This window comes from Salvelinus alpinus, chromosome 21 (assembly GCF_045679555.1).
Source record: "Salvelinus alpinus chromosome 21, SLU_Salpinus.1, whole genome shotgun sequence".
Classification (NCBI taxonomy): Eukaryota; Metazoa; Chordata; class Actinopteri; order Salmoniformes; family Salmonidae; genus Salvelinus; species Salvelinus alpinus.
This window is the reverse complement of record NC_092106.1, coordinates 50,004,023-50,030,206: the sequence shown is the minus strand read 5'-3', so window position 1 is coordinate 50,030,206 and position 26,184 is coordinate 50,004,023. Positions and strand designations below refer to the sequence as shown.

Below are 26,184 nucleotides of genomic sequence, written 5' to 3'. Positions count from 1 at the left end.
TGAAGGCCTAATTACAGAGGAGGAACTACTTGATGCAATTGGGGCCGTTAAGGATGGGAAAACTCCAGGACTGGATGGCATACCAGTGGAAGTATACAAACATTTTTTTTATATACTCAAAGGACCACACTTGTTTTAACCACTCCTATATAAATGATAGATTATCAGACACGCAACAAGAAGGTGTGATATCATTATTACTGAAACAGGACCCAAGTGGTATATATAAAGATCCAGTCCATTTAAAAAATTGGAGACCTCTTACACTTCAGTGTTGTGATGCAAAAATCCTAGCAAAATGCTTGGCGCATAGAATAAAAAAAGTTTTGTCAGATATTATTCATCCTAATCAGACAGGTTTTTTACATGGACGATACATTGGAGATAATATAAGGCAAGTACTGGAAACAATAGAACACTATGAAATATCGGGGACACCAGGCCTGGTTTTCATAGCTGATTTTGAAAAGGCTTTTGATAAAGTACGACTGGAGTTTATATATAAATGCCTAGAATATTTCAATTTTGGGGAATCTCTTATAAAATGGGTAAAAATTATGTATAGTAACCCTAGGTGTAAAATAGTAAATAATGGCTACATCTCAGAAAGTTTTAAACTATCTAGAGGAGTAAAACAAGGTTGTCCACTATCGGCATATCTATTTATTATTGCCATCGAAATGTTAGCTGTTAAAATTAGATCAAACATTAATATTAAGGGATTAGAAATCCAGGGCCTAAAAACTAAGGTGTCATTGTACGCTGATGATTCATGTTTTCTTTTAAAACCACAACTAGAATCTCTCCACGGCCTCTTAGAGGATCTAGATACATTTGCTATCCTCTCTGGATTAAAACCAAATTATGATAAATGTACCATATTACGTATTGGATCACTAAAAAATACACATTTTACATTGCCATGTAGTTTACCAATTAAATGGTCTGACGGTGATGTGGACATACTCGGTATACAAATCCCAAAAGAAAGAAATGATCTCACTCCAATAAATTTTTATAGAAAGTTAGCAAAAATAGATAAGATCTTGCTACCATGGAAAGGAAAATACCTGTCTATTTGTGGGAAAATCACCCTGATTAACTCTTTAATCATATCACAGTTTACCTATTTGCTTATGGTTTTGCCTACACCTAGTGACCTGCTTTTTAAATTATATGAACAAAAAATATTCAATTTTATTTGGAACGGCAAGCCAGATAAAATTAAAAGGGCCTATTTATATAACGAATATGAATTCGGAGGGCAGAAATTATTAAATATTAAAGCATTAGACCTCTCACTAAAGGCATCAGTCATACAAAAGTTATACTTAAATCCAAACTGGTTCTCTAGTAGATTGGTACGAATGTCTCATCCTATGTTCAAGAAGGGCCTTTTTCCCTTTATTCAGATTACACCTGCTCACTTTCGGTTGCTTGAAAAGGAAATAATCTCCAAAATATCTTTATTTTTTTAAACAAGCCTTAGAAAGTTGGTTGCAATTTCAGTTTAATCCACCTGAAAGGACGGAACAAATAGTACAACAAATCTTGTGGTTAAATTCAAATATAGTAATTGATAAAAAAACTGTATTTATCGAAGAAATGTTTAAAAAAGGTATAATTTTTGTGAATGATATCATAAATAGGACTGGTGGAGTAATGTCACACATGCAGCTAACACAGACATATGGAAATGTCTGCTCTACCCAAAATTACAACCAATTAATTGCAGCATTACCACAAAAATGGAAGAGGCAGGTGGAAGGGGATAAAAGTAAGGAACTTGTATGTCGGCCTTATATTAAAGAACATAAATGGTTAAAGAAAAGTGTGATAAATAAAAACATATACCAATTTCATTTAAGGACCAAAAAACTTACAGCTGTGCCATATAAATTGCAAAATAGTTGGGAAGAGATTTTCGATGTACCCATTCCATGGCACATGGTTTATGAATTGATACGCAAAACAACGCCGGATTCAAAACTTCGAATTTTTCAATTTAAATTATTGTACAAAATTCTTGCAACTAATAGAATGTTATATATATGGGGGATACAATCTTCTCAGCTCTGTAGATTCTGCTGTGAGGAGGCAGAGTCATTAGACCATTTATTTTGGTATTGTCCGCATGTAGCTCGTTTTTGGTCACAGGTCCAGGAATGGTTGAAGAATTGCAACATTTGCGTAGAACTAACGCTACAGATAGCAATACTGGGGGATTTGAAAAGCCATAGTCAATCAATCAATAATATAATAATTATTTTAGCAAAAAAAAATATTTTTAATTTACAATCCGTGGAAGCTATGAGAATAGGAAGATTCAAATCTTTTGTGAAGCATCACAGCACAGCTGAAAAATATATGGCAAATAAAAATCCGAAATGGATGATGTTGGAAGATAGATGGGAAAGGTTGAGTGGAGCTGAAGGGTGGGGCTAATAACAAGATAAACAATGTAGGGCATACGGGATCTGTGAAATGTGTATAGGTGCGGAGCTATTGTGAAATAGCACAGTTACAAGTGGAAATCAAACTGGATGGACAACAGAAATAGAGGAAGGACTAAGAACAAACAAGAGAGAACTATTATAAAGTAGACTGTGTCTGTAAATGTGTATAAGATGTATAAATTGAAGGTAAAAACAGAAATGTTTATCAGTTTACTCCAATTGGGGGATCGGTGGTAGGGTTTGCAGGGAATAATAATAAAGGTATACTCTTTAAAAAAAAGTATGTATGTCTATGTAGGTATGTGTATGTATATATGTGTATATGTATGCATACGTGAATGGATATATATATTTGCCCAAAAAAATATGGGGGATTGGAAATGATGCAGACAATTACATTGGAAACAACATTCTTTCCGCAATATTAAGCTGATCCACCCCCCAAAAAAAATAAAAAAATAAATAATAATAATAATAATTAATGTCGGAGAATATATCACATTAGATCTGGTAGATCTGCGTTTTTTTATTTTGTTTTTGTACCATCATCTTTGAAATGCAAGAGAAAGGCCATAATGTATTATTCCAGTTTAGGCACAATTTACATTTTGGACACTAGATGGCAGCAGTGTATGTGCAAAGTTTTAGACTGATCCAATGAACCATTGTATTTCTGTTCAAAATGTTGTATCAAGTCTATCCAAATGTGCCTAATTGGTTTATTAATGCATTTTCAAGTTCATAACTGTGCACTCTCCTCAAACAATAGCATGGTATTATTTCACTGTAATAGCTACTGTAAATTGGACAGTGCAGTTAGATTAACAAGAATTTAAGCTTTCTTCCAATATCAGATATGTCTATGTCCTGGGAAATGTTCTTGTTACTTACAACCTCATGTTAATCACATTAGCCTACGTTAGCTCAACTGTCCTGCGGGGGGGACACCGATCCTGTAGAGGCTAAAGCTTCATCTGGGATTTATCGCACCGTTTCAACACTTACAAGAAAGATAACTTATTTTCAACTACAGTTGAAATGTTTACAAATTAGATGAGATTAATTTATTTGTATTTATTTTATTTTATTGAACCTTTATTTAACTATGAGCTGAAATGTAAGAAAATTCCAAAAAAGTACATTCGGATTATGGTGATATTATGTCTGATCTGGCAAACAATATAAAGTATGTTTAGAGGTGTAATCTAGAGCCAAACCTGTTGTAACGCTCGTCTTTCTCCTCATCTGAAGAGGAGCAAGGATCGGACCAATATGCAGCGTAGTTTAAAGACATAATCACGTTTATTTAAATGAAGACGAAAAACACTTGAACAAACTACAAAATAACAAACGACGTGAACAGACCTGAACTTGAGAACATAAAACAAGAACGCACGAACAGGACGGAACACACGAACGAAACGATACAGTCCCGTGTGGTACAAACACTGACACAGGAACAATCACCCACAAACAAACAGTGAGAACAGCCTACCTTAATATGGTTCTCAATCAGAGGAAACGTAAAACACCTGCCCCTGATTGAGAACCATATCAGGCTAATGAAAATGAACCCAACATAGAAACACATAACATAGAATGCCCACCCAGCTCACGTCCTGACCAACTAAACAAAGACAAAACAAAGGAAATAAGGTCAGGAACGTGACACCTGTAGGTTTTTAATCTTTGGGTATCCTGCTAATGACACACTTGTTGAATTATACAAGAGAACGGGACCACAACAGTAATTAATGAGGCAGTCTAGACAGAGCAGGTGAGTGCAGGTAGGGTAGACAGAGCAGGTGAGTGCAGGTAGGGTAGACAGAGCAGGTGAGTACAGGTAGGGTAGACAGAGCAGGTGAGTGCAGGTAGGGTAGACAGAGCAGGTGAGTGCAGGTAGGGTGGACAGAGCAGGTGAGTGCAGGTAGGGTAGACAGAGCAGGTGAGTTCAGGTAGGGTAGACAGAGCAGGTGAGTGCAGGCAGGGTAGACAGAGCAGGTGAGTGCAGGTAGGGTAGACAGAGCAGGTGAGTGCAGGCAGGGTAGACAGAGCAGGTGAGTGCAGGTAGGGTAGACAGAGCAGGTGAGTGCAGGTAGGGTAGACAGAGAAGGTGAGTGCAGGCAGGGTAGGCAGAGCAGGTGAGTGCAGGTAGGGTAGACAGAGCAGGTGAGTGCAGGCAGGGTAGACAGAGCAGGTGAGTGCAGGCAGGGTAGACAGAGCAGGTGAGTGCAGGTAGGGTAGACAGAGCAGGTGAGTGCAGGTAGGGTAGACAGAGAAGGTGAGTGCAGGCAGGGTAGACAGAGCAGGTGAGTGCAGGCAGGGTAGACAGAGAAGGTGAGTGCAGGTAGGGTAGACAGAGCAGGTGAGTGCAGGTAGGGTAGACAGAGCAGGTGAGTGCAGTCAGGGTAGACAGACAGGTGAGTGCAGGCAGGGTAGACAGAGCAGGTGAGTGCAGGCAGGGTAGACAGAGCAGGTGAGTGCAGGCAGGGTAGACATAGCAGGTGAGTGCAGGTAGGGTAGACATAGCAGGTGAGTGCAGGTAGGGTAGACAGAGAAGGTGAGTGCAGGTAGGGTAGACAGAGCAGGTGAGTGCAGGTAGGGTAGACAGAGCAGGTGAGTGCAGTCAGGGTAGACAGACAGGTGAGTGCAGGCAGGGTAGACAGAGCAGGTGAGTGCAGGCAGGGTAGACAGAGCAGGTGAGTGCAGGTAGGGTAGACAGACAGGTGAGTGCAGGCAGGGTAGACAGACAGGTGAGTGCAGGTAGGGTAGACAGAGCAGGTGAGTGCAGGCAGGGTAGACAGAGCAGGTGAGTGCAGGTAGGGTAGACAGAGCAGGTGAGTGCAGGTAGGGTAGACAGAGCAGGTGAGTGCAGGCAGGGTAGACAGAGCAGGTGAGTGCAGGTAGGGTAGACAGAGCAGGTGAGTGCAGGCAGGGTAGACAGAGCAGGTGAGTGCAGGTAGGGTAGACAGAGCAGGTGAGTGCAGGTAGGGTAGACAGAGCAGGTGAGTGCAGGTAGGGTAGACAGAGCAGGTGAGTGCAGGTAGGGTAGACAGAGCAGGTGAGTGCAGGCAGGGTAGACAGACAGGTGAGTGCAGGCAGGGTAGACAGAGCAGGTGAGTGCAGGTAGGGTGGACAGAGCAGGGGAGTGCAGGCAGGGTAGACAGACAGGTGAGTGCAGGCAGGGTAGACAGAGCAGGTGAGTGCAGGCAGGGTAGACAGACAGGTGAGTGCAGGCAGGGTAGACAGAGCAGGTGAGTGCAGGCAGGGTAGACAGAGCAGGTGAGTGCAGGCAGGGTAGACAGACAGGTGAGTGCAGGCAGGGTAGACAGAGCAGGTGAGTGCAGGTAGGGTGGACAGAGCAGGTGAGTGCAGGCAGGGTAGACAGACAGGTGAGTGCAGGCAGGGTAGACAGAGCAGGTGAGTGCAGGCAGGGTAGACAGAGCAGGTGAGTGCAGGTAGGGTAGACAGAGCAGGTGAGTGAAGGCAGGGTGGACAGAGCAGGTGAGTGCAGGCAGGGTAGACAGAGCAGGTGAGTGCAGGTAGGGTAGACAGAGCAGGTGAGTGCAGGTAGGGTAGACAGAGCAGGTGAGTGAAGGCAGGGTGGACAGAGCAGGTGAGTGCAGGCAGGGTAGACAGAGCAGGTGAGTGCAGGCAGGGTGGACAGAGCAGGTGAGTGAAGGCAGGGTGGACAGAGCAGGTGAGTGCAGGCAGGGTAGACAGAGCAGGTGAGTGCAGGTAGGGTGGACAGAGAAGGTGAGTGCAGGCAGGGTAGACAGAGCAGGTGAGTGCAGGCAGGGTAGACAGAGCAGGTGAGTGCAGGCAGGGTAGACAGAGAAGCTGTTTGGTCGTTGCAGTCCTGTTCCACCCCTTCATATATGCAAATACACCATGTGTATTTATGCAAATTAGGCGCATTTCATTTACTTTATTTAAAAAAATACCTGATACAATAAGAAGATTCATATATGAGTACTTTCTAGGGGGAAAAAAGGAAATTCTACAATAAATTTAATAACTGAATTTCCATCAAAATCCCTGAACTTTCATTATTTGTCCGTGTCAGTAAAATGTTTATGTGTTATAATTCAGTCAATATAGGATGGATTATACAAATTCAATATCTTCAACCATTGTCCAACTGTTGCATTTATTTGAATTGTTTTAAAACATTTCAAAAATGTCGATGACCGTTGCTACCAACCACAGCACCTCTGCCAAATAACTAGCCGCAGTTAATAGGGCTAACTTCCCTATCTCTGCCAGATAGCGAGCCATACTGGAACCTGATTACAGGGTTAACACAGCCCCTCTGCCAGATAGCGAGCCATACTGGAACCTGATTACAGGGTTAACACAGCCCCTCTGCCAGATAGCGAGCCATACTGGAACCTGATTACAGGGTTAACACAGCCCCTCTGCCAGATAGCGAGCCATACTGGAACCTGATTACAGGGTTAACACAGCCCCTCTGCCAGATAGCGAGCCATACTGGAACCTGATTACAGGGTTAACACAGCCCCTCTGCCAGATAGCGAGCCATACTGGAACCTGATTACAGGGTTAACACAGCCCCTCTGCCAGATAGCGAGCCATACTGGAACCTGATTACAGGGTTAACACAGCCCCTCTGCCAGATAGCGAGCCATACTGGAACCTGATTACAGGGTTAACACAGCCCCTCTGCCAGATAGTAAACCATACTGGAACCTGATTACAGGGTTAACACAGCCCCTCTGCCAGATAGGGAGCCATACTGGAACCTGATTACAGGGTTAACACAGCCCCTCTGCCAGATAGCGAGCCATACTGGAACCTGATTACAGGGTTAACACAGCCCCTCTGCCAGATAGCGAGCCATACTGGAACCTGATTACAGGGTTAACACAGCCCCTCTGCCAGATAGCGAGCCATACTGGAACCTGATTACAGGGTTAACACAGCCCCTCTGCCAGATAGGGAGCCATACTGGAACCTGATTACAGGGTTAACACAGCCCCTCTGCCAGATAGGTAGCCATACTGGAACCTGATTACAGGGTTAACACAGCCCCTCTGCCAGATAGCGAGCCATACTGGAACCTGATTACAGGGTTAACACAGCCACTCTGCCAGATAGGGAGCCATACTGGAACCTGATTACAGGGTTAACACAGCCCCTCTGCCAGATAGCGAGCCATAATGAGACGATGGCTGTCTAATTGTGTTAGTTTTGCTAAATCTCTCTCTCATTAAAGAGTCCTTTTGTTGTTGTCACACATTAGGGTTCTGTCTGTTGATTCAGGGGGATAGGCATTCCTGGGCGATTCCACACCAGCAGGAGCGGAAAATATTTTTATACTTCTGGTTGTTCTGGCAATTCACAAATGAAAACTTACTTGAGAGAAAGCATGTTTGACGTGCTTTTTTACATTTGTATCACAACTGTTTTTAAGGGGGGGGGGGGGGGATCATGATGAAAGTGGCCATTTTAGGACCTAAGACCTTATGATCCATGAACCGTACATGATACAGACAACATGATACATGATACAGACAACATGATACATGATACAGACAACATGATACATGATACAGGCAACATGATACATGATACAGGCAACATGATACATGATACATGATACAGGCAACATGATACATGATACAGGCAACATGATACATGATACAGGCAACATGATACATGATACAGGCAACATGATACATGATACAGGCAACATGATACATGATACATGATACAGGCAACATGATACATGATACAGGCAACATGATACATGATACAGGCAACATGATACATGATACCTGATACAGGCAACATGATACATGATACAGGCAACATGATACATGACACAGGCAACATGATACATGATACAGGCAACATGATACAGGCAACATGATACAGGCAACATGATACATGATACATGATACAGGCAACATGATACCTGATACAGGCAACATGATACATGATACAGGCAACATGATACATGATACCTGATACAGGCAACATGATACATGATACAGGCAACATGATACCTGATACAGGCAACATGATACATGATACCTGATACAGGCAACATGCTACATGATACAGGCAACATGATACATGATACATGATACAGGCAACATGATACATGATACAGGCAACATGATACCTGATACAGGCAACATGCTACATGATACAGGCAACATGATACATGATACAGGCAACATGATACATGATACAGGCAACATGCTACATGATACCTGATACAGGCAACATGATACATGATACAGGCAACATGATACATGATACAGGCAACATGATACATGATACAGGCAACATGATACCTGATACAGGCAACATGCTACATGATACAGGCAACATGATACATGATACAGGCAACATGATACATGATACAGGCAACATGCTACATGATACATGCAACATGCTACATGATACAGGCAACATGATACATGATACAGGCAACATGATACATGATACAGGCAACATGATACATGATACCTGATACAGGCAACATGCTACATGATACAGGCAACATGATACATGATACAGGCAACATGATACATGATACAGGCAACATGATACATGATACAGGCAACATGATACATGATACAGGCAACATGATACATGATACATCATACAGGCAACATAATACCTGATACAGGCAACATGATACCTGATACAGGCAACATGCTACATGATACAGGCAACATGCTACATGATACAGGCAACATGCTACATGATACAGGCAACATGCTACATGATACAGGCAACATGATACATGATACAGGCAACATGATACATGATACAGGCAACATGATACATGATACAGGCAACATGATACATGATACATGATACAGGCAACATGATACATGATACAGGCAACATGATACATGATACAGGCAACATGATACATGATACATGATACAGGCAACATGATACATGATACAGGCAACATGATACATGATACAGGCAACATGATACATGATACATGATACAGGCAACATGATACATGATACATGATACAGGCAACATGATACATGATACAGGCAACATGATACATGATACATGATACAGGCAACATGATACATGATACAGGCAACATGATACATGATACAGGCAACATGATACATGATACATGATACAGGCAACATGATACAGGCAACATGATACATGATACAGGCAACATGATACATGATACAGGCAACATGATACATGATACATGATACAGGCAACATGATACATGATACATGATACAGGCAACATGATACATGATACAGGCAACATGATACATGATACATGATACAGGCAACATGATACATGATACAGGCAACATGATACATGATACAGGCAACATGATACATGATACATGATACAGGCAACATGATACAGGCAACATGATACATGATACAGGCAACATGATACATGATACAGGCAACATGATACATGATACATGATACAGGCAACATGATACATGATACATGATACAGGCAACATGATACATGATACAGGCAACATGATACGTGATACAGGCAACATGATACAGGCAACATGATACATGATACATGATACAGGCAACATGATACATGATACAGGCAACATGATACATGATACAGGCAACATGATACATGATACAGGCAACATGATACATGATACATGATACAGGCAACATGATACATGATACATGATACAGGCAACATGATACATGATACAGGCAACATGATACATGATACAGGCAACATGATACAGGCAACATCTTGGTGTCATTATGTGTACTTGTTATAGCGTGCTCAAACTTATGGAGTTTGTCTCGATTCAAAAATACACATTTTCATATTAATTTATTAAACATAACAAATATTAATATGAATATCTCAAAACTACCATTTTTTATTTAACTTATTTTTAAACATGTTTGGTTGTAACTAAATCCTCTTCAAACACATCACATTTCCAGAATGTTCTCTGGTACTTTTAATGATGTGACCCATTTTATACATAGAAATTGACATTACAGGTCAACCCTCATTTAGGATGGCATATTCAGCAAATCACCAGCAGAGGGAGTTTCCTTTGGATCCATTTTCCCATTCACTGTGTTGGTGGTGCTCATTAAATGTATCAGAACTTCAGAATTAGCAGAGAGCCCAGTCTGGAAATTGGATGTACTGGTAGATTATATTGTTCTAAACAATATGTCTTAAAAAGAACAAAACCTAAAAAGGGTAGTTTTGAGATATTCATATTTTTAATGTTGAATACATTTATTTGAAAATGTGTATTTCATAATCTAGACATGCTCTATATATGTTAGCGCACACTATAAGGATTATAACTACACTACAGCCTGACCGATACGGCATTTTTGGGTCCGATACCGATTTTAGGGAGGCAAATATCCCCCATTACCGATATGTGTTTTTTTTACAGGTGGAATGTAAAACAGACCTTTATTTTTATTTATTTTTTTTATTTTTTTTTTACAAATTGTACTTCAAAGGATTAACAGATACACTAAATTATTATTCCTTAACTAAATATTAAAATGAACATTATTTAAGAACATTTTAAGGTTTCCAAGATAACCACCGAAAAAAGCATCTATATCCTCTATAAATACGGAAATAAATACAAAACCCTTGTTCAGTTTCCCATCTTAGGTACAACTTAAAGATGTGACTATTTATGGCAGTGGATTGGAATGCAGAAGTGTTTGTTCTGAAACACCACAAGCACAGTAATATACTACACGGGCTGAATGAATTAAACTTTGTCTCAAATGTAAATCTGAAACGGCACTGTCCACAAGTTCACAAGCTATGCAGTGAAATGCAGTAACATGCAGTTCGTAATGTCACCACTAGATGGAAGCATTTTGTATTGAGTAGAGTCCCTATAGTGCATTACAACCGTCAAAGGTCATGTAAAGAAACCCTTTGTGGGAACCTCACAATGAGGGCTTGTTATGACAAGCACGCGCTAGCTGCTCATTACAACAACAAACAATACACTGTTACTCAATACATAATATGTTGGCTATATACAGTACAGTATATATATATTTCAACTGCAAATGGCATGCTCTAATGACTGAAAATATTCATGCAGGAAAATGTTTGCAGCACTGGTTTTAGTAATTTAGCTAGCTAGCTAACACTCTTACTTCATCATGAATGTAAGCACATGGTCTTAGTTTCGTATCAAGGATGAGTCAGTGTTCACTTTGGCGGCAGTCCAGTGTTCGCACATAAGTAGCACAGATCGCTAGCTAGCTAGCTAGGCTTATTACCTTACTGGCTAGATAGAGGCTATCTACAATGACGGCGAGCTAGCCAGCTAACGTTAACTAAGTGAACATGTGATGAGGATAGGGCTGTTTAGTTTGGTGAAGTGTACTTTTTGATTATTTCCAATACGCTGCCGCTGGCTGTGGCTTGCTACTCACCGTCAAACCTCTCTCTCTCACGTAGTGACTTACGGTCTGAATGGTGTTCAATGAGCAGCTCGTAGAGTACCTCAGGTAATCATTGAACATTTCTAAAAAGGACCGCAAATGAGCAGACAGTATTTGTTCATTCTATATCTGTTCTGTTCTATATCTGTTCATTCTATATAATTACCGATACAAATATTTCTGTGAAAGGCTAATGAGCAGCCAACCCTTCACCTAGCTAGTCAGTGTCTGGGAACCCTGAATTCATGGTTGAATGGTTACAATGAGTTAATTTGAATCTCAAATTCCTGGTTAACTTCTTTGGTATAGGGGGCAGCATCTTTACTTTTGGATGAATTTCGTGCCCATAGGGAACTGCCTCCTACTCTGTCCCACATAATTTGCACCCTGAATTCCTGGTTAAACGGTTACAATGAGTTAATTTGCACTGGCAACATTTACAAAAACAAATGACATAATTTTATGAACACACACTGCATTATTTTCAGGTTCACAGTCAGATATAAGAAAACATGGGTGCTGGAATACTGAGATAATTATACTCACTAAAATGATGCCTCTGTCTGGGAGAATGACAACTGGCCCCACCCAAGAAGTGCCACTGGGAACAGACGTCAGTTCAACGTCTAGGTTTGAGTAAAATATGGTTGAGTTTTCAACCAAAGTGAATTTAACAAAAACCTAAGGCACTGCATCTCAGTGTCACTACAGTCCCTGGTTCGAATCCAGGCTGTATCACAATCGGCCGTGATTGGGCCCAGCGTCGTCCGGGTTTGGCCGGTGTAGGCCGTCATTGTAAATAAGAATGTGTTCTTAACTGACTTTCCTAGTTAAGGGGGCGGCAGGTAGCCTCGTGGTTAGAGGTTGCAAGATCGAATCCCCAAGGTAAAAAAATCTGTCGTTCTGCCCCTGAACAAGGCAGTTAATCCACTGTTCCTAGACCGTCATTGAAAATAAGAATTTGTTCTTAACTGGCTTGCCTAGTTAAATAAAAAAATGGATTTAGTAGGTAAAAAGTTGGTTGAAAAAAATACAAAATGCCTCTAAATGAATCACTCTTTGCAAATATAATCGGTTTTCCACATTGATTCAAAGCCATCACATTGATTCAAAGCCATCACACTGATTCAAAGCCATCACATTGATTCAAAGCCATCACATTGATTCAAAGCCATCACATTGATTCAAAGCCATCACATTGATTTTTGGGGGTTGAAATTGTTTCTTCATAATGTGGATTCAACCAATTGTTGCACAGTGGGAAATTCCAGGATGAACATGAGGGGTGAGGAGGTACTGGGAAGAGGAGGAGGGCAGGACTGGATAGAAGAGGGTAGGAGGAGAGAGGAGGGTAGGAGGAGAGAGGAGAGGAGGGCAGGACTGGATAGAAGAGGGCAGGACTGGATAGAAGAGGGTAGGAGGAGAGAGGAGGGTAGGAGGAGAGAGGAGAGGAGGGCAGTATAACAGGGAGGAGAGAAGAGGAGAGGGCAGGACTGGATAGAAGAGGGTAGGAGGAGAGAGGAGGGTAGGAGGAGAGAGGAGAGGAGGGCAGGACTGGATAGAAGAGGGCAGGACTGGATAGAAGAGGGTAGGAGGAGAGAGGAGAGGAGGGCAGGACTGGATAGAAGAGGAAGGCAGGAGGAGAGAGGAGGGTAGGAGGAGAGAGGAGAGGAGGGCAGGACTGGATAGAAGAGGGTAGGAGGAGAGGAGGGTAGGAGGAGAGAGGAGAGGAGGGTAGGAGGAGAGAGGAGAGGAGGGCAGGAGGAGAGAGGAGGGTAGGAGGAGAGAGGAGAGGAGGGTAGGAGGAGAGAGGAGAGGAGGGCAGGAATATTGAAACAGGTCAGATCAGGGATATTGCCTCTGCGTATTGAAACAGGTCAGATCAGGGATATTGCCTCTGCGTATTGAAACAGGTAAGATCAGGGATGTTACCTCTGCGTATTGAAACAGGTCAGATCAGGGATATTGTCTCAGCGTATTGAAACAGGTCAGATCAGGGATATTGTCTCTGCGTATTGAAACATGTCAGATCAGGGATATTGTCTCTGCGTATTGAAACAGGTCAGATCAGGGATATTGCCTCTGCGGATTGAAACAGGTCAGATCAGAGATATTGCCTCTGCGTAATGAAACAGGTCAGATCAGAGATATTGCCTCTGCATATTGAAACAGGTCAGATCAGGGATATTGCCTCTGCATATTGAAACAGGTCAGATCAGGGATATTGCCTCTGCATATTGAAACAGGTCAGATCAGGGATATTGCCTCTGCATATTGAAACAGGTCTGATCAAGGATATTGCCTCTGCGTATTGAAACAGGTCAGATCAGGGAGAGTAACTGAAATGTTTTTTTTGTCCATTGTGTATTTCCATTTCTGGAATATTTAGATAAAGCGCTACCTATAATTAAATAGTAAAAATATGTATCTTCCATGTGGTTAATGGGGTGTGTAGATAGATGGTGTATATAGATGGTGTGTAGATAGATGGTGTAGATAGATGGTGTATATATATGGTGTGTAGATAGATGGCGTAGATAGATGGTGTATATATATGGTGTAGATAGATGGTGTGTAGATAGATGGTGTAGATAGATGGTGTATATATATGGTTTATATATAGATGGTGTGTAGATAGATGGTGTGTAGATAGATGGTGTAGATAGATGGTGTAGATAGATGGTGTAGATAGATGGTGTAGATAGATGGTGTGTAGATAGATGGTGTGTAGATAGATGGTGTGTAGATAGATGGTGTAGATAGATGGTGTGTAGATAGATGGTGTGTAGATAGATGGTGTATATAGATGGAGTATATAGATGGTGTGTAGATAGATGGTGTTTAGATAGATGGTGTGTAGATAGATGGTGTGTAAATAGATGGTGTAGATAGATGGTGTAGATAGATGGTGTAGATAGATGGTGTGTAGATGGTGTAGATAGATGGTGTAGATAGATGGTGTGTAGATAGATGGTGTGTAGATAGATGGTGTATATAGATGGAGTATATAGATGGTGTGTAGATAGATGGTGTTTAGATAGATGGTGTGTAGATAGATGGTGTGTAGATAGATGGTGTAGATAGATGGTGTAGATAGATGGTGTAGATAGATGGTGTAGATAGATGGTGTGTAGATAGATGGTGTGTAGATAGATGGTGTAGATAGATGGTGTAGATAGATGGTGTGTAGATGGTGTAGATAGATGGTGTAGATAGATGGTGTATATAGATGGTGTAGATAGATGGTGTGTAGATAGATGGTGTGTAAATAGATGGTGTATATATATGGTGTAGATAGATGGTGTGTATAAATGGTGTGTAGATAGATGGTGTGTAGATAGATGGTGTAGATAGATGGTGTGTAGATAGATGGTGTGTAGATAGATGGTGTGTAGATAGATGGTGTAGATAGATGGTGTGTAGATAGATGGTATGTAGATAGATGGTGTATAGATAGATGGAGTATATAGATGGTGTGTAGATAGATGGTGTTTAGATAGATGGTGTGTAGATAGATGGTGTGTAAATAGATGGTGTAGATAGATGGTGTAGATAGATGGTGTGTAGATGGTGTAGATAGATGGTGTATATAGATGGTGTATATAGATTGTGTAGATAGATGGTGTGTATATAGATGGTGTAGATAGATGGTGTAGATAGATGGTGTGTAGATGGTGTAGATAGATGGTGTAGATAGATGGTGTCTAGATAGATGGTGTAGATAGATGGTGTGTAGATGGTGTAGATAGATGGTGTAGATAGATGGTGTATATAGATACAGTGGGGCAAAAAAGTATTTAGTCAGCCACCAATTGTGCAAGTTCTCCCACTTAAAAAGATGAGAGAGGCCTGTAATTTTCATCATAGGTACACTTCAACTATGACAGACAAAATGAGAGAAAGAAATCCAGAAAATCACATTGTCGGATTTATAATGAATTTATTTGCAAATTATGGTGGAAAATAAGTATTTGGTCAATAACAAAAGTTTATCTCAATACTTTGTTATATACCCTTTGTTGGCAATGACAGAGGTCAAACGTTTTCTGTAAGTCTTCACAAGGTTTTCACACACTGTTGCTGGTATTTTGGCCCATTCCTCCATGCAGATCTCCTCTAGAGCAGTGATGTTTTGGGGCTGTTGCTGGGCAACACGGACTTTCAACTCCCTCCAAAGATTTTCTATGGGGTTGAGATCTGGAGACTGGCTAGGCCACTCCAGGACCTTGAAATGCTTCTTACGAAGCCACTCCTTCGTTGCCCGGGCGGTGTGTTTGGGATCATTGTCATGCTGAAAGACCCAGCCACGTTTCATCTTCAATGCCCTTGCTGATGGAAGGAGGTTTTCACTCAAAATCTCACGATACATGGCCCCATTCATTCTTTCCTTTACACGGATCAGTTGTCTTGGTCCCTTTGCAGAAAAACAGCCCCAAAGCATGATGTTTCCACCCCCATGCTTCACAGTAGGTATGGTGTTCTTTGGATGCAACTCAGCATTCTTTGTCCTCCAAACACGACGAGTTGCGTTTTTACCAAAAAGTTATATTTTGGTTTCTTCTGACCATATGACATTCTCCCAATCTTCTTCTGGATCATCCAAATGCTCTCTAGCAAACTTCAGACGGGCCTGGACATGTACTGGCTTAAGCAGGGGGACACGTCTGGCACTGCAGGATTTGAGTCTCTGGCGGCGTAGTGTGTTACTGATGGTAGGCTTTGTTACTTTGGTCCCAGCTCTCTGCAGGTCATTCACTAGGTCCCCCCGTGTGGTTCTGGGATTTTTGCTCACCGTTCTTGTGATCATTTTGACCCCACGGGGTGAGATCTTGCGTGGAGCCCCAGATCGAGGGAGATTATCAGTGGTCTTGTATGTCTTCCATTTCCTAAATTGCTCCCACAGTTGACTTCTTCAAACCAAGCTGCTTGCCTATTGCAGAGTCAGTCTTCCCAGCCTGGTGCAGGTCTACAATTTTGTTTCTGGTGTCCTTTGACAGCTCTTTGGTCTTGGCCATAGTGGAGTTTGGAGTGTGACTGTTTGAGGTTGTGGACAGGTGTCTTTTATACTGATAACAAGTTCAAACAGGTGCCATTAATACAGGTAACGAGTGGAGGACAGAGGAGCATCTTAAAGAAGAAGTTACAGGTCTGTGAGAGACAGAAATCTTGCTTGTTTGTAGGTGACCAAATACTTATTTTCCACCATAATTTGCAAATAAATTCATTAAAAATCCTACAATGTGATTTTCTGGATTGTTCTATTCTCATTTTGTCTGTCATAGTTGAAGTGTACCTATGATGAAAATTACAGGCCTCTCTCATCTTTTTAAATGGGAGAACTTGCACAATTGGTGGCTGACTAAATACTTTTTGCCCCACTGTAGATGGTGTAGATAGATGGTGTATATAGATGGTGTGTAGATGGCGTGTAGATAGATGGTGTGTAGATAGATGGTGTATATAGATGGTGTATATAGATGGTGTGTAGATAGATGGTGTGTAGATGGCGTGTAGATAGATGGTGTAGATAGATGGTGTAGATAGATGGTGTAGATAGATGGTGTAGATAGATGGTGTGTAGATAGATGGTGTATATGGATGGTGTATAGATAGATGGTGTAGATAGATGGTGTGTAGATAGATGGTGTATATGGATGGTGTATAGATAGATGCTGTAGATAGATGGTGTGTAGATAGATGGTGTATATAGATGGTGTAGATAGATGTGTGTAGATAGATGGTGTAGATAGATGGTGTAGATAGATGGTGTAGATAGATGGTGTGTATATAGATGGTGTGTAGATAGATGGTGTATATAGATGGTGTGTAGATAGATGGTGTGTAGATAGATGGTGTGTAGATAGATGGTGTGTAGATAGATGGTGTGTAGATAGATGGTGTAGATAGATGGTGTGTAGATAGATGGTGTATATGGATGGTGTATAGATAGATGGTGTGTATATAGATGGTGTAGATAGATGTGTGTAGATAGATGGTGTAGATAGATGGTGTGTAGATAGATGGTGTAGATAGATGGTGTGTAAATAGATGGTGTAGATAGATGGTGTAGATAGATGGTGTATATAGATGGTGTATATAGATGGTGTGTAGATAGATGGTGTATATAGATGGTGTATATAGATGGTGTGTAGATAGATGGTGTATATAGATGGTGTATATGGATGGTGTATAGATAGATGGTGTAGATAGATGGTGTGTAGATAGATGGTGTATATGGATGGTGTATAGATAGATGCTGTAGATAGATGGTGTGTAGATAGATGGTGTATATAGATGTGTGTAGATAGATGGTGTAGATAGATGGTGTAGATAGATGGTGTAGATAGATGGTGTAGATAGATGGTGTGTAGATAGATGGTGTGTAGATAGATGGTGTGTAGATAGATGGTGTGTAGATAGATGGTGTGTAGATAGATGGTGTGTAGATAGATGGTGTGTAGATAGATGGTGTGTAGATAGATGGTGTAGATAGATGGTGTGTAGATAGATGGTGTATATGGATGGTGTATAGATAGATGGTGTAGATAGATGGTGTGTATATAGATGGTGTAGATAGATGTGTGTAGATAGATGGTGTAGATAGATGGTATGTAAATAGATGGTGTGTAAATAGATGGTGTAGATAGATGGTGTATATAGATGGTGTATATAGATGGTGTATATAGATGGTGTGTAGATAGATGGTGTATATAGATGGTGTGTAGATAGATGGTGTGTAGATAGATGGTGTATATAGATGGTGTAGATAGATGGTGTGTAGATAGATGGTGTGTAGATAGATGGTGTAGATAGATGGTGTAGATAGATGGTGTGTAGATAGATGGTGTATATAGATGGTGTATATAGATGGTGTATATAGATAGATGTCTGTAGATAGATGGTGTGTAGATGGCGTGTAGATAGATGGTGTGTAGATAGATGGTGTGTAGATAGATGGTGTATATAGATGGTGTGTAGATAGATGGTGTATATAGATGGTGTGTAGATAGATGGTGTAGATAGATGGTGTGTAGATAGATGGTGTATAGATAGATGGTGTATATAGATGGTGTGTAGATAGATGGTGTGTAGATAGATGGTGTATATAGATGGTGTGTAGATAGATGGTGTATATAGAGTGTTTACAACTCTCCTTCCGTGGCCTCCAACTGCTCTTAAATGCTAGTAAAACTAAATGCGTGCTCTTCAACCGATCGCTGCACGCACCTGCCGCCCATCCAGCATCACTACTCTGGACGGTTCTGACTTAGAATATGTGGACAACTATAAATACCTAGGTGTCTGGTTAGACTGTAAACTCTCCTTCCAGACTCACATCAAACATCTCCAATCCAAAATTAAATCTAGAATCGGCTTCTTATTTCGCAACAAAGCATCCTTCACTCATGCTTCCAAACATACCCTCATAAAACTGACTATCCTACCGATCCTCGACTTCGGTGATGTCATTTACAAAATAGCCTCCAACACTCCACCCAACAAATCGGATGTAGTCTATCACAGTGCCATCCGTTTTGTCACCAAAGCCCCATATACTACCCACCACTGCGACCTGTATGATCTCGTTGGCTGACTCTCGTTGGCTGGCCCTCGCTTCATACTCGTCGCCAAACCCACTGGCTCCAGGTCATCTACAAGTCTCTGCTAGGTAAAGCCCTGCCTTATCTCAACTCACTGGTCACCATAGCAGCACCCACCCGTAGCACGCGCTCCAGCAGGTATATCTCACTGGTCACCCCCAAAGCCAATTCTTCCTTTGGCCGCCTCTCCTTCCAGTTCTCTGCTGCCAATGACTGGAACGAACTGCAAAATCTCTGACGCTGGAGACTCTTACCTCCCTCGCTAGCTTTAATAACCAGCTGCCAGAGCAGCTCACAGATCACTGCACCTGTACATAGATCATCAGTAAATAGCCCATCCAATCTACCTCATCCCCATTCTGTTATTTATTTATTTATCTTTCTCCTTTGCACCCCAGTATCTCAACTTGCACATTCATCTTCTGCACATCTACCATTCCAGTGTTTAATTGCTATATTGTATTTACTTCGCCACCATGGCCTATTTATTGCCTTACCTCTCTTATCTTACCTCATTTGCACATGCTGTATATAGACTTTTTCTACTGTATTATTGACTGTATGTTTTGTTTATTCCATGTGTAACTATGTGTTGTTTTGTGTCGAACTGCTTTGCTTTATCTTGGTCAGGTCGCAATTGTAAATGAGAACTTGTTCTCAACTAGCCTACCTGGTTAAATAAAGGTGAAATAAAATAAATAAATATACAGTATATATATATATATATATATATATATATATATATATATATATATATATATATATATATATATATATATATATATAGATTGTGTATATAGAGTGTGTATAGGCTTGTCTCCCATATGAATCTTCTCTTTGTGTCAGACTGGGTTCAAATGACTTTCTGTATTTATTTATCTGTATATGCTGTTTGTATGTATGCATTTATGTGTGTAGGTAGGCGCGTGTGCGTGCGTGCGTGCGTGTGTGTGTATATATATTATTGTACTGCTCTTGGGATATAATTTAATACTATGTATTGATTTTTACCTTACTTTTTCTTTATTGTTTTTATTTTTTTACTCTTTATGCGATGCAGAGAACACCGGAAGAAGAATGATCATTTAAATACCACAATGAATTATTCTGTTTGTTTATGTGTCAATTAATCTCATAAGGGATGGGTTGCCAACTGACGATTTGATCCGAAAATAACATTTCATTTCATTCATGCAGCCTGTCAGCACTATAGCCTCACAAGCCTCAGCCCCCCATTGGCTCTGACATGTTCTTCCCATTGTTTCTTCCCAGCCCCCCATTGGCTCTGACATGTTCTTCCCATTGTTTCTTCCCAGCCCCCCATTGGCTCTGACATGTTCTTCCCATTGTTTCTTCTCAGCCCCCCATTGGCTCTGACATGTTCTTCCCATTGTTTCTTCCCAGCCCCCCATTGGCTCTGACATGTTCTTCCCATTGTTTCTTCTCAGCCCCCCATTGGCTCTGACATGTTCTTCCCATTGTTTCTTCCCAGCCCCCCATTGGCTCTGACATGTTCTTCCCATTGTTTCTTCCCAGCCCCCCATTGGCTCTGACATGTTCTTCCCATTGTTTCTTCTCAGCCCCCCATTGGCTCTGACATGTTCTTCCCATTGTTTCTTCCCAGCCCCCCCATTGGCTCTGACATGTTCTTCCCATTGTTTCTTCCCAGCCCCCCATTGGCTCTGACATGTTCTTCCCATTGTTTCTTCTCAGCCCCCCATTGGCTCTGACATGTTCTTCCCATTGTTTCTTCCCAGCCCCCCCATTGGCTCTGACATGTTCTTCCCATTGTTTCTTCTCAGCCCCCCATTGGCTCTGACATGTTCTTCCCATTGTTTCTTCCCAGCCCCCCCATTGGCTCTGACATGTTCTTCCCATTGTTTCTTCTCAGCCCCCCATTGGCTCTGACATGTTCTTCCCATTGTTTCTTCCCAGCCCCCCCATTGGCTCTGACATGTTCTTCCCATTGTTTCTTCCCAGCCCCCCCATTGGCTCTGACATGTTCTTCCCATTGTTTCTTCTCAGCCCCCCATTGGCTCTGACATGTTCTTCCCATTGTTTCTTCCCAGCCCCCCATTGGCTCTGACATGTTCTTCCCATTGTTTCTTCCCAGCCTCCCATTGGCTCTGACATGTTCTTCCCATTGTTTCTTCTCAGCCTCCCATTGGCTCTGACATGTTCTTCCCATTGTTTCTTCCCAGCCCCCCCATTGGCTCTGACATGTTCTTCCCATTGTTTCTTCTCAGCCCCCCATTGGCTCTGACATGTTCTTCCCATTGTTTCTTCCCAGCCCCCCATTGGCTCTGACATGTTCTTCCCATTGTTTCTTCCCAGCCTCCCATTGGCTCTGACATGTTCTTCCCATTGTTTCTTCTCAGCCTCCCATTGGCTCTGACATGTTCTTCCCCCGCTCCATTTTCTTGTCATGGTCTCCTTCCTGCTGCTGCTGATAGCACTGTTGGCGTGACACAATAACGGCACGAGGGAGATGGAGAGAATTTACGCTCTCCGCTTCAACATGCTTCCATCATGCTGCTGCCTGTTTGCTAGCCTGCTAGCATATCTGCTAGCCCCCCCCCCCCCCCCCCCCACCTAACCCCTGCACCTGCCTGCTAATACAACATGGGCTGAGGGGAAACCGTCCTCGATGCACGTTACACCCGTGTCCTTTTGTGTGTATGTGTGGAGGGGGGGGGGGGGGACGAAGCTCCCTCTGACTTCCCCTCTTCCCATCCTGAGCCCTCCCCCCTCCACGTTTTAGATGATAATTCCCGTTCCTCTCTGCTCTCTCAACTGGATGAAATCTCTCCTCATTAAATATTAAAAGGATGGAGAGAAAATCGAGGTATGGCTTCCCTTGCCTCCCTCCTCCCTCGTTCAATCTGCCATCTGCCCCCTCTCTCTTTTCTGTCCTCTTCCTTATATTCCTCCTTCCACTCTCCCTCCACCCTCTGTGTCCCTCCCGTAATACCTCCTCTCTCTCTGTCTCCACTCCCTCCTCTCTCTGTCTCCACTCCCTCCTCTCTCTGTCTCCACTCCCTCCTCTCTCTGTCTCCACTCCCTCCTCTCTCTGTCTCCACTCCCTCCTCTCTCTGTATCCACTACCTCATCCCTCTCTGTCTCCACTACCTCCTCTCTCTCTGTCTCCACTACCTCATCCTTCTGTCTCCACTACCTCATCCCTCTGTCTCCACTACCTCATCCTTCTGTCTCCACTACCTCCTCTCTCTCTGTCTCCACTACCTCCTCTCTCTCTCTGTATCCACTACCTCCTCTCTCTCTGTCTCCACTACCTCCTCTCTCTCTGTCTCCACTACCTCCTCTCTCTCTGTCTCCACTACCTCCTCCTCCCTCTGTCTCCACTACCTCATCCTTCTGTCTCCACTACCTCCTCTCTCTCTCCACTACCCCCTCTCTCTCTCCACTACCTCCTCTCTCTCTCTCTCTCTCCACTACCTCCTCTCTCTCTCTCTCTCCACTACCTCCCTCTCTCTCTCCACTACCTCCTCTCTCTCTCTCTCTCCACTACCTCCTCTCTCTCTCTCTCTCTCTCTCTCTCCACTACCTCCTCTCTCTCTCTCTCTCCACTACCTCCTCTCTCTCTCTCTTTTAAATTGAAAGAGAGGGAAAGCGGGACAGAGAGAGAGAGAGTGAGTGAGAGAGCGAGAAGAGGAGAGAGATTGAGAGAGGGAGAGAGAGCGAGAGAGGTTGAGCGAGAGAGAGAAGAGAGGTAGAGAGATTGAGGGGGAGAGAGAGAGAGAGAGAGAGAGAGAGAGAGAGAGAGAGAGAGAGAGAGAGAGAGAGAGATTGAGAGAGAGAAGAGAGGAGAGAGATTGAGGGGGAGAGAGAGAGGAGAGCACCACTAATGAGAGGTTTGGATTTGTCGCCTTGCAGCCCGATGATGCAGTGCTTATCATGTGCCTGTTCCAAGTGGCACCCTATTCCCTATATAGAGCACTAGGCCCTACTTTTGATCTGAACCCAAAGGGCCCTGGTCAAAAGTAGGGCACTTTATAGGGAACAGGGTGCCATTTGGGATAAGAGCCGATTACATTAGCATGTGTTTGGCTGATTAGAGACACTGGTTAGGAAGTCAAGGGCTCCTTCTGACAGACAGACACACAGCAGGCTGCTGTGACAGCAGAAACACACACAAGATCATGTTTGAGTTTCGCTATTATTAGCATTAGCATTAGCCTAATGGGAAAAATGCTTCAAAAAGACAGTCACAGACTGCTATTTTAGCCTAACTTATGGTAGGCTACACAGCTATAGACGGTTGGAATACCTGAAAGGTAAACAATTTACCAGATGGCATAATGCGCGCATAGGGTTTAGCACCTAATATACATTTCACACCAGATAGACCGCAGACGCATCACATCGGGTATTTTATAGATTCAAAGCGGAGGTGTGAGCTGTGATTGCCTATTAGGCAATTCTAGTGTAAATCAACGTGATAGTGTATTGTATAACGACGCCTCCGCCCCTCGGCTATACATCCATCCCATATCAAACAGAAATTCACCTTACCTTTAAATCCACGAGAGTCCGTGTGAAATAGCCTCAAGTCTTCTTTAAAACTGTACATCCAACCTTACACCTGAGAGGTACGGAACATTCTGCAGCATTCACAAGAAAACAGAGGAGCCAGGCGCGGGGATGGAAAAGTGCGAGGGGAACCGCTAGTGAGTGGGGGGTTTAACGCCCAAATGAGGAGTGAGTTTAGAGCGCCGCCCTGTGGCAAAAGTCGGTAATTCTACACACCCACCTGCAAACATATGCTACGCCAGACCCCAGGAAGTCGTTTGGGGGGGTTGGGTGCTGTATTGATCATTTTCAAAGGGGGGGGGGGTGGCTGAAAAAATATGTTTTCCTGCGCTACAGACGCTGTAGCTAACGCTTCCATCACACTGACCTTTGCAGGCATTTTGGGTACACCAGAAGTACATTCATGTGCAATGGAATGCTGCGTTTGCCTTGCAGCATTGCAAAGTCAGTTGCAGTGCGTTGTGTGTGGTACGTACGTTGGATTTATCGAACGTTTGCGTCAAAACTGTATGCGTAGACGGCTTGACAGAAATGGTAGCAGAAGGTGAACGTTACACTTTAGTTCTACACATATCCAGATGATGCGGCGTACTATTTTGCGCAATGTGATCGAGACATAATACAGAACTATTAAAGGCCCAGTTCACTACTTAAAAAAAATAAAATAAAATGCACCCACCAAAATAAAATATTTTATTAATATTTTTTTTTAATTGTGATTTTTCAGGGGGTGCTGCAGCACCTACTTCTCGTGGCTATGGCCTACACCTGTCATATTGTTGATAATTCGTTTTACTTGAGACAGGAGACCAAGTGGAGACATAGGACGAGGTGGATAATTGTATAATAAGGCCGTTTTATTCAAGTGTAAAGATATTAGGCAAAGCGTGCAGCACGGCTCTTTCTGTCTGATTTGTATGAAATCGTCCGGAAGAGAGCGCTCTACACAGTACACACAGATTATATAGACAACTAGTAAAGTAGGTTGATCTGAAGTCTGGCCTTCCGATTGGTCGATCTGGGTCGTGGGTAATCCTGTTCGGCCTGATGTCGACGTTCCATTGGTTCCTGAGATTGTTCGTTGTCTGGAGCTCCAACCCTGAGTTGTGAGTGTCTGAGTGATTGTCATGGGGGAGGGAAGTTGTGGGTGTCGTGCATGTGTCCAATGAGTCCAGCATATGTCCAATAGAAAGAGGGAGTGTGTATATTGTGTCAACCATAGCTAATGTTGAGAAGTTGTTAAAACAAGTTACCAATATCTAATACAATTCCTTACAATATCCTTGTTTTTTATGTTTATTGTCCTATCGTATTAGTTCATGTAAATAGCAGGCCTCATAAAAAAAAGTATCAATATGGGCTAAAGTAACCTGCACAGCTGTTCTCAATTGCAACCAACACTGGCTACGGATTGACCACTCCCTAACACAGACGTCGAGGTTACATTTTAGTTCTGATCGCAGCCAATATTTTTCAAGACTATTTAGCCTTCTGGTTGGTATTATCATCGGAGCAATGTAGTCATTATGAGCAGACGAAGGGCGATTCGTGTATTTGACAATAATTCCATACAACTGAAATGTTTTCAAGTATTCCCTCGTTTACCACGGCAAATCTACTGTGGAAATTTACCCAACACGGTTGTATGAATGGAAAACTACTGTCGGTGTAGCCTACTCTTGTCACGCCCTGACCTTATAGAGCATTTTATTCTCAAAATGGGTTAGGTCGGGGTGTGACTAGGGTGGGTACTCTAGTTTTGTTATTTCTATGTTGGCCTGATATGGTTCCCAATCAGAGGCAGCTGTCTATCGTTGTCTCTGATTGGGGATCATATTTAGGCAGCCTTTTTCCCACTGGGTTTTTGTGGGATCTTGTTTGTGTTTAGTTGTCTTGAGCACTGCATAGCTTCACGTTCGTTTTGTTCTTTATTGTTTTTTTGCAGGTTCACGTTAAATAAAGATGATGAACCCAAACCACGCTGCACCTTGGTCCGATTCTTACAACAACGTTCGTGACAACTCTTTTTATGTTATATCTTTCCAAGTTATGTAATCCGTTAAATTACAACTGTCTTTTAACAAAAAGCTGTCTGATATGGTCAATTCTTATCAAGATCGTGCAG

At 42.4% G+C, this 26,184-nt stretch overlaps 1 protein-coding gene across 4 annotated transcripts in view; it reads right to left on the bottom strand.

Annotated features, from left to right (window-relative positions):
- mtus2b (microtubule associated tumor suppressor candidate 2b) overlaps positions 1-24,222 on the bottom strand; it is a 153,310-nt gene extending 129,088 nt beyond the window's left edge. For 3 of the 4 annotated variants that reach the window (XM_071358123.1, XM_071358126.1, XM_071358125.1), the window contains exon 1: positions 24,042-24,222. The gene's annotated coding sequence lies outside the window, so the exon portion shown is untranslated. The remainder of the gene's footprint in view (positions 1-24,041) is intronic. The other variant, XM_071358124.1, reaches the window with a different exon arrangement.
- Between the last annotated feature and the right edge of the window lie 1,962 nt (positions 24,223-26,184).